This window comes from Dermacentor silvarum, chromosome 1 (assembly GCF_013339745.2).
Source record: "Dermacentor silvarum isolate Dsil-2018 chromosome 1, BIME_Dsil_1.4, whole genome shotgun sequence".
NCBI lineage: Eukaryota > Metazoa > Arthropoda > Arachnida > Ixodida > Ixodidae > Dermacentor > Dermacentor silvarum.
The window spans coordinates 173,013,719-173,024,521 of NC_051154.1; positions in this window are offsets into that span (position 1 = coordinate 173,013,719).

The window sequence follows — 10,803 nt, forward strand, 5'->3', positions numbered from 1 at the left end:
TTGGGACCAATAAATTCCAGAGCAGCACGGATAGCTGCGAGTTCTGCAGCCGTCGATGATGTAATGTGAGACGTCTTGAATTGGATGGTGACAGATTTCACGGGAATTACCACTGCTCCGGCTGAACTTTTGGAGGAGACAGAACCGTCCGTGTAAACGTGGGTGCGTTCTCTGTGCTTTTCATGCATGAATGAAAGCACGGTTTGTTTGAGGGCGAATGACGACATCTCGGTTTTCTTTTTGATACCGGGAATTACAAGAAGGGCTTGGATTGGATGCAGGCACCACAGAGGTAGAGATGGTCGTGCTGCAGGCGTGAAGTTCGATGGTAAAGTTCCATGGCTGGCGGCAATAGTCCTGCTAAACGCTGAACGAGGTAGAGTGGCAGGAAGGGAGGCGAGATGATGCGATGGAAGTCGGGCGAAGTGCCGGATGTGCATCCTTAAAGCATCTACTTGAATGTACGTATTGATGGGGTGATCATGCGCGATGGCTATTGTTGCTGCCGTGGATGCACACCTGGGAAGGCCAAGACATATTCTCAGAGCTTGAGCTTGCACAGACTGGAGGGCACGGAGGTTGGTCTTACCGGTCCCACTCAGTACAGGTAAGCTATAGCGTAGGAGACCCAAGAAGAGTGCGTTATAGAGCTGGAGCATCGCCCTCACAGATGCACCCCATGACTTTCCCGCGAGAAAACTGAGAATATGGTGAGAATATGGTGGAAACTGAGAGAATAAAAGTCGACAAAAAGGCCTAAGGCCTAGACGAACTTATTTATAAGCGTCTTTCTAGTCACCTGAGCTTTCGTACCACTTTTAAAGAAATGAAGTGAAGAAAGGTAAGGAATTCATGTCTTAATTATGTTTTTTGTCAATGTCAGCGTCTAGTACCATCTGATTTAAGTGGCCAATCCGTCATAGTGCGCATGCACAATGCACTAAAGGCAATTTATATGCTTGTCACTTACTATTGCTCTTAGGCGTAATTTAGCCGGTGGCAGTGTATCCATCACTACCCAAGAACTTGTTTGAGGGCATGCCTACGCTTTTTTCCCTTGGAATTGTGTACATTGCGCAGGGATTGACCAACGGCCTATTTGGGCACTTGTGGCACAGAGCCCAGTTTCTCCTGTCGCCACACGTAGCTAGATGCTCACGTCGATGCACAAAGCAGTCTCTGCGCCACGCTTTCAGAGGAGTCTTCGGCAGGCTTCTGCCAGGCACCCAACAATGGTCGATCGAGGATTAAAGTCTGATTAAGTTTTTTTTTTTTACATTTTTGTTAACACTGGTCTATGTTCCATTCGGCGAGAGGTAGCACCCGTTACAACTGGCATAAAGTTATCGCGTCTTTTCTGCTCATTTTCTAACGCGCTACTTCTTCATTGTAACCACAACTCAGTGCCACGACAGGGCACGTAAAATACTTCAAATAAATTAATAAACAACTGCCAAAGAACCCCGCCATCTACACTTGCGGAAGGTGTACACGAATGCGAAATCAGTGTGAGCGCAGCTCAAGAGCCGAAGACACGCCTGATGAGACGTGTCGGCGTGGCGCGCGACCATCCGTCACTTATGGGCGGAGGGCACACCCTCGTATACGAGGTGTCACCCAAAGGGCGACGTATACAGCGTGCGGGGCGGCCCTCCTCGCAGGGGTCCCGTAGTCTAGAGAACTCGGTCACACCCCACCTCGTTTCGGCAAGCATACGGAACGGATCCGCGCGCACAACTTCCTCTTCATAGAACGGTCCTTTCCTCAGATCAATAAACGCCGTTGCCGGTCGGTCGGGCTCGATCGCTGCATTCCTGCGCTTGTGTGTTATTTTTCGTATGTCTCTCTCTCTTTCTCGAGTTGCGCGGAAGAGACGAGAGCGAGCCGGGTTCGCATACATGAATGCGCGAACGGAACCCGTGGACCGGAAAAATGCCCTTAGCCGCGCATGCAGCGGGCACCAGAACGAACCGCCGCCACGCTTCTCTTTTCCTCTTTCAACGCTATACCCGGCGATTACGGGGCTCACTCGGTGACCGACGCAGTGTCCCGGCTATAGCTGCGCTGAGACGCATAGCGCCGTTCCGCCGGACCCCGATCCGGGACATTTCCCTCTCGGGTTATTTCCGCGACCCATGTAGAGCGGTTCGGATTCGGCTCCTTTGCGTCACAAATAGAGGGACGGCTAGACTCGCGTAGATAAATAAATGTGCTACTCGTGCGACACGGAAAGATGCACGCTTGTTTAGTGAAAGCGGGCGATCAGAATGAGCCGTTTTCATCGAAGGTAAATCACGCGCCCAACTCTTAGAAGCAGTTCGACATGAAACAACTCATTTTCGAAAGTGCACAAGGCGTCCTTTTTTTTTCGGGCTCAGTGACTCCTGGCAAAGTGTTATTGGTTTTGCGAATTGTGACTGTGAAGCAGTTGAATAAGGTGAGCGCCAGTTGGTCACCTTGTCGATATCAACCACGAAAACGCGGGGGATTTGTGTGCGTGCGTGCGTGCGTGCGTGCGTGCGTGACAACAGTGTTGTACTGTCCCCTGATAAGGCTATCAACGCCAAATAGGGGTTTCTATGCGTGAGAAATGACACGCAAAAACGAAAAATTATAAACTAAAATAAACAAACAGTTGAAGTATACACTCGAGATCGCGAGATTTTGTTTGATTAGCAGTACACAGCTGGACGCTGCTTTCTCTCTAAAGCGAACCATACTAAAGCAGCGGTGATTCAAATACAGGGGAAGGGTTGTGACACTATAAGGCACTAGTGGCATGAAAAGAAAAGCGTCCACGCATAGTAGCATCTTTTAAAAGACGCTGCTCGCATAAGGCGACTAAACGTACGTTGTCAGAGATGTTATCATGCTGATTCATTGATAGATGGGATTTGCCATCCCAAAGCAAGGCCCCGTGTTGACTTTGACCGCCTGGGGATTTTTATTGTGTACCCAAAGCTCGGTACTTTTTTGCATCCCGCCCACATCGGAGCCCGGTCGCTGCATCCGGGAATCGAGCCCGCGACCTCGTTCTTCTGCTCAGAAGCAGAACGCCATTGAGCCACCGCGTCAGGAATGTGGACAATAGCTATTTCCGCGAGAACCTAAAAACCATAATAAGCCTACGCCCTTCCTCATTTTTCTTAATATCGCTCCACTCACCCTATCGGAGTTGAGATGCAACTTGCACCAGACCACCGGGTATGCAGCATCCACTGGTTTCACTGAGCACTATTAGAGATGTCTGAAATAGATTTGGGCATGCGCGATAGCTTCCAGACCGTTCCGGGAGCTTCTTGAAATGTGATTCCTCGTCTATCTATAGCAACTGTCCGTTGTCATAGAATTGCGGAAGTTTCAATTTTTTTTTTCCTCAACGGAGTGGCGCGTACACATACAGAGCGAAACGGATCACGAGCGTTCGAATGGGTCTCTTGACAGGCACCCGATTTTCGAACAAGAGTACGGGCGATATGAAACTGAGGAGGTGGTGAGTATAGATTGATGTGTGCGCTATTGCGTGGAGCTGCGTGCGTGTGCACGAGTTTGTGAAAGTGGCGATAGAGAGAGCGCATGCGCATAACGTCGGTGCGTTTGCACGTCGAATTGAGCGCACTCAGTCTGCGGCGAACTAGCCGCGACCTCTGTTACTTGCGGAGTTCTTTACCGTTTCCCTCGGTATGCATGCAAAAATCGGCAACTCCCGCCGTGCACGCGCGAATACTCTGCTATGCCAGCCACCATGTCATACACCGAGAGGTGTGGGGGGCTAGCGAGATGGCGAGAGCGGCGCGACACCGACCAGTGCATCTTCCTGGTTGTCACGAGCCGGAGAATCCAGGCGGCACGCCTTCACGTCACGGCGGGCGGGAGAAAAGAGAAAAAAGCCCCGCGCCATGATGCAGCTCAGCCAGGGGCCGACCCCCTCGCGGATCAAAGCGCGCACCGCTCACGGAGTGCACGCGCGGGCATCTTTCTCGAGAAGGGAAACGGCCAGCGCACATCACGAGCTTCCGGCCGTCCCAAAACTTGACGACCGCGAAAACTGAGCGAGAGTCGACGGGGCGCCACCACGAACGTAATCTAGAGGGAAAAGAACAAAAACAAAAAAAAACAAAAATACGTGTCTGGGCGGTAGAAGTGCAGGCATCATCTCGCGCCACTATTCGCTACGTCGTCAACAGGGCGCGCCTGCAAGTGGCATTCTCCAGAGTTAAGTTCCAGAAACAGACAAGCAAGTTTACGGGTCAGTAATAATGAACGTCTGTGGAAGAGCCTTCGCTGCAGAATTTATTTCCCTGTAACTTCAGTGTACTGAACCCTGGCGAGTACGTTTCATCGGGACGCGAAATGTAGAATGATGACTTTTTTTTTTTCGTTTTTGGTTTTATTGCGCTAAACCATAAAAACCACGTGCAGTGTACTTATTGTGAAGGCTGCCTTTCCGCTCCACCATCTGTTTGTCCGAGTGATTTACGTAGTGAAAGAGGTGCTTGGTACTTCGTGGGCTACATTTACAAAAGTTTATGCATGGTACAAAAAGCACACGTGGCAATCAAAGTTGCACAAGTGAGTAGCGAGGCACCTTGCCTTGAGAGCGAAAATTTACCAGCTGTGTAGGTGTCCTGTAAGAGATGCGAATTTGTCTGATGCTGGCGTTGTGCGTGTGATTGCATGACGAATCCATTCTCTATCTCTTTTCAGAAGTGCAAGTTGTAAATAATTTTATAGCGTCAATAATTTCATCGTGATATATATATACAGGGTGTCCCAGCTATCACGCAGCATGATTTTAAAAAAGAGGAAGGGCGTTACGCGAAGCTAACCTAGTCCGCATTGTTTCCAGTACCGTGGAGTAGCCGCCAGTAATTTTTTCGTTACTGAGATTTAATTAGGTAATAGTAATTAATTATCTAACTCGAGAAGTACTGTCCTAATTATCAAAGTGTCAGTGAGAAAATTGTAGAGCAACATGAAAAACTCCCGATATATATCTTTCTGTTGCTCAATACGTGCTACATAAATGTGTTTTTCCGAGTGTGAAAGAAGCCCGCGAATACACGCAAAGTGCCTCGAGTGGCCAGTCGCGCGGCAATTCTGCGTGTATTCGCAGGCTTCTTTCACACTCGGAAAAACACATTTATGTAGCACGTATTGAGCAACAGAAAGATGTATCGGGAATTTTTCGTGTTGCTCTACAACTTTCTCATTGACACTTTGATAATTAGGACAGTACTTCTCGAGTTAGATAATTATTACAATAATTAATTAAATCTCAGTAACGAAAAAATTACTGGCGGCTACTCCACTCTACTGGAAACAATACGCACTAGGTTTGCTTCGCGTAACGCCATTCCTTTTTTTTTTAATCGTGCTGCGTGATAGCTGGGACACCCTGTATATATATATATATATATATATATATATATATATATATATATATATATATATATAGATAGAGAGAGAGAGAGAGAGAGAGAGAGAGAACGAGATGATACGAAAGAAGTCTTATAGTGCAGCGCGTTTCGTGCCCCCAATACGTCAATGTAGTTAATCATGCGCTTCTCGCAGGAATATGGGACATCGACTTACGTCGCCTTTTTCGCCGCCACGTGCCACTCGAATTTGTTTCTCACTCTGTTAGCAGACATCGAGTCTGTTTAATGAGTCCTATTTGGAGGTTGTTTTCTGCTTCGTTATATTATTTCTTTAGAAACTTATTTCAACTCCTTACTTCGCGTCTCCCCCCCTATGTGTTGATTTTACTGCATTGCGCAAATGCTTTAAACTCCAGCGCTAAGCTTGTGCTTATGTACGAATTCGGGGTAATTTTTCAAAATTCACCTTTAATGTCCGGGCCTTTTTCGTGGAGCGAATAGGAGTACCATTAATAATGTAAAATAAGGTTTTACTGTATACAGCTCCCGTTATATGTTTATTGATGATAACAGCGACGAATGGCACTTCATCAGAAAGGCACCATTTCCTGAGTACCGTTACATTTTACAGGAGGGAAAAAAGGAAAGGGGCGAGGAGCATTCAGCGCCTACATGTTTCTCATTTATGCTTACAGGGCATTGTTGATGGTTAACTGACCAAGCTTTCGATCTCGTTCACTATAGTTGTTGAACTCTGTGACTAGGGATGAATGTCATTGCACTTTTTTATAGACTGCTATGGCGGCTCTCTTCTTTAGTCTCGAAAATACCTTTCAGGGTCCTTTTTCTTGTTATTTTCAGGTCATGGTTGTTTCAGCTTTTCGGTACCCTCCTAAGCGCGCAGGGCAGGAGAAGTTTCGACGAAAACGGTTTCTGTGCAAATACAACAGTCGGTGAAGGCCCTTTGACGTTGAACGTCGCTTGAAAGAAGTCTGTCCCTAAGTGTTTTGGAAATATAGACTGCCTTATCGTACCCGCCTAAAGGAAAGGCAAGTTTACATAACATATCTACATATTTCGCGCGTTCTCGTAAATTAAGCAAAGTGAGACCTTGTAGTTACGTCAGTAAAGCTATTTGAGTGGACGGAGGTGCATACATTTATCTGATGTCATCTTTCTACACACACCGCTGTAGAGTTCCAATGGGTCGCATAAAAGTGTCCGTTGTGAACCCTTCTCGAAATAATTTCCGACTTTGCACATAGTGAGAAAACCCTGTAAAAGGCGTCAGTGAAATTGTTTGAATGTACAAAGAAGTGGGTTGCGCTGCAGTTCCATTCTTAAAAGTCGTTCACCACTGAGTGACTCGACCGCATCGCCCAGCCGACGTAGTAGTCGATGTCCCAAATTCCTGGTAAGTAAAGGCACTAAGCATTTCAAGGACCAGTATCCAGTGAGTAAGCGAGCAGGAGATTGTGCGCACGGTGCAAGAAAATTACGAGAATAATTGAACAATTGGCAAAGCCACGAAGGCGCTTTTGTTCGCTTATTTTTCTTTTCGGTTATCGCGCCGAACAGCGCCGAACGAAGATTGGGCTCTATTGCTCCAGACAGCCGTTTAGGGAAGCAAACTCGCTGGCGTAACATTGCGTGACGGTACAGTGGCCTAAGCTCGGTCCCGCCTTACTGCTCCGTACGATTAACATTTCATGGATTGAGACGTATCAAATTATTCGTGCTCCAGGTCACGGTCTCCAGCTGCTTCCGACAACGACGCCGCCGCAGAAGAAGAAAAAGAGCGAGAAATAGAGTCTGCTTCGAGGTGAAGTTCATGTGCAACAGCGTGACGCAGCCCTTATCGAAACGGGCCCCTGGAGGTACCACCCACCACGGCCAATCCCACGGCGGCGTACCGGTGGATCCCAAAAGGCCCGCGGCGAAACAAAACAACGTTGCTCGCCTTGGCTACGAAGTGGGGTGGGGTACAAAGTGAGGGGGGGGGGGGGGGGGGGAGGAAGGCGACCTTTCCTAAGCGCTGCCTTGAGGAAGTGTGTGGCTGCTGGCGGAACGGAGGAAATTGGCCCAAATATGCGCATAGCCCAGGCGAAGGGAAAGAGTCCAGGAAACTGGGGGCGGAACAATGCGGACACGTGTGTAACAGCAGCGGCAGCAGCAGCTGATGATGAGAGAGGGTGGTCTCACGGCGACAGACAGCGTCATATGTGTCTGTCAAGAGAGAAGGGTCGCGGTGTGTTCGAATAGCAAGCGAAACTCTAGAGTAAATTTGAGTCTAAAACGACCACAATGCATGAGCCTTGAAACCAATACTCTTTGCAGCCATGACAAGTACGAGTTAATCATCTATCCTCCATTAAGCTTTCCTCGTTTTCGGCTTGTACTGCTCTGTTAGCCTATACTTTCTTACTCCAACCTACATTGTGCAGAAATGCAGTACTGCTAGTGAGACCTTCGCATGCAGCTCATGGCGATTCAGCAGTGATATTGCAAACGGGATCAAACAGATTCGAACGAGCATGCAAACGGTGTATTGCAAGCTATTTACATTTAGACATACACAACCTGTTTCTATTTTAGAGGCAGAAGTTAACTACATGAGGAATCGCAATGACGAGGTAGCTAATTGAAAAGATCTCCTAATTAACTTATAAATTTTCACTTCGAGAAGCATGTTGAAATCGCGAAATTGAAGTAGACCAGTAGCGAACTCATGTATGCTTAGCACAAGTCCTAAGTCTAGCACTACCTCGGAGATGTCCCCAGAATCTGCTGAGGAATGCAGTGATGTTGCAGTTATTATCGTCCCGAATTACTAGAGGGTGCCTTTTGGGAAACGGCCTGTATTCACAAAAAAGTTCTCACGCTGGAACATTTCGTAAGAGCAGATTCGAGTCAATTATGATTTTGTACGTATGATTATAGTGAAGGTGGACGGCCAATGGCAAACGACACTTACGAACGAGCATTGTGAGTTTGGCCCCTGTTTACTGGAAATGCCACTGTATTTCGTAGCACATTCTAAGGACGGATAATTAAAGTAAATTCTGGGGTTTTACGTGCCAAAACCACCTAAGGACGGATATCTCGAAATGGGTTAGGATTTCTACTAAGCCGAACTACTGTTCGGCTTCAATGTTATTGAAGCCAAGCAGTACTGACAATTATTGAATGGTGTAACCACTCTCCTCCGTAATGCCTTTGGCCTGGAGGGCATTACTAAAATAAATAAATAAATAATAAATAAATAAATAAATAAATAAATAAATAAATAAATAAATAAATAAATGAATAAATAATTTTGCGATTTCAAAATGAATACTAAAATTAATTATTAAAGAGTTTATTAGTGAATCTTTTACTTGACTAGTCGGATTTTGTGATTTGCCGTGAAAGGAATGTCTCTCCACCCCCCACCCCTTTCTTTAAATAAGTCACTTTAAAAGACCGAATTGCACTGTATACTCCATGCGAAAAAGAAAAGAAAAAAAAAGAAAAAAAATAGAGCACGATTAGAAATGTGATCGTTGATCAAGACCTAGTGTTGAAGTCCCTCGAAGCAGTCCTGTCAGAATCCTTCGTTGCTGTCCTGTCGTAACGCTTAGTGACAATATTTTATTTAAAAGTAGCGTACGTTTTCTCGAAAAGAGCTGATGTGATATGGCACAGTTTTGGATTATTAGGACAACGCGTACAAAAAAAACAAAAAAAAGTGTGAGAAGAGTGAATTAAGGCGACAAGCGTTTAAGGTCTATCGACGAGTATGCGCGCGTGTTGTGATTAGTAGTTAGGTGGGGCTACGAAAATTCCAGAGCACGTAAAAGCGACGTCATGCCCGTTCCTGCGGCACGGAGAAACTACCACTACAGCTGGCTTTAAAAATTGCTGAGTCGTTACAGTAAATGACTCTTGCGTGACGGTTAACATGAAATTATGGTTTAGTTTATACGGTTGACTCGTCTCATCGCACCTGCCTTTCCACTGCCGAGCATAGCGTTCCAATAGTTGCAACGCCGAGTTCTCGTCCTGGGAGAGTCACAGGCAAAAGGTCGCGCCTTATTCACTCGCCACACTTTGTTAGACCTGCGTGACGTGCTCCTATATAGTACTACTATTATAGTATTATGACACTTGAACGTCACAAGCGACTGCACCTGAATTGTTGTTCGTTGTGCTACAAGTGATCGTGTGCTGTCTGCGGTGACAGTGATCGTGTGTCTGTGCTCCCTCTCTCTCTACTTTCTTAGCTTTCTACCTACCCCTACCTCGTTCCCCAGTGAGGGCTAGCAAACCTGATTTTCCGCTCAGACTAACCTACCCGCCTTTCCCTTTTCTTCTGTCTCTCTTTCAACGCAAATTCCGTGGCGCAGTGATTAGAAACTCTAGCTTGGTAATGAGAGTGAGGACAAGTATGTTATTACGGCGAGTAGGTATGTCAATTGACCGAAAAAAAAACCGAAGCATTTGTATGAGATTATAGAACTCTTTATATCATCGCGAAGTTGCAGTTAACTTGTTCCAGTTAGTATCGGCAAGGTTGGAGTCATCGCAAAGTTCGTAGTCAGCGTGAGGAAACCGGCAGAACTAACAATTTAGAACAGAGGGCAGCTCGTCGAGGAAAGAGCGCTCAGAATCAGGGGCTTTTCGTTCAAAGTGCTGCTGGCCATTCCCCGGCCGCCTTTGCTATCATACTTCCGACATAACGAATGGCTGTCGTCTGCTCTGATGAACAGTTCTAGCTTAAGCACGTTTTTGTGAAAATGGGCCAAGCTGCGCGGTAAAAAATTATGGTGGCCTAACAGGATTTTCCGCTCAGACTGACGTGACGAAGCTGCATTGAGGGCTATATAAGGGACGCTGTAGTGGAGGACTGAGTTCACTTTTGCCACGTAGGGTTCTTAAGCGTACACCCAGAGCCAGTGGCGCACCGACGGTGAGGGGGGGGGGGGTTGTAACTCCCCCCCACCCCCCACGCGTCCAGCCCCACCAGTCCAACGTGTACCTTCAGTGCTCTGTTCACATTGTCAGTACAATTCAGGAGGTAGCTTATGGTCGAATTTTCCTGATTAACAAAAACACTTTATCACTGTCTTGTATTTATTCATTCACATTTATATTACTTTGAGTAAAACGCTGAAGCACTAAACATCGTCATCATCCTTGGTGTCATTATATTATTATAATTATTATGCATTTTATTTGCTGTTGGATTACTTTGGCTAAAACAAGGAAATTGCATAGTATGCAAAGTGCTTGCTTCCCACCCCCACAAAAATGCGTAGCGTAGGTCAAGACTCAAGCGTAGGTCAGCATTAGTTTTTATGTCACCATCCCGAACACGCAACAGAGAATTACGCATGCGCATTGATACATAACCACGCAGTGGCTGGTAAAGAAACCTATGCCA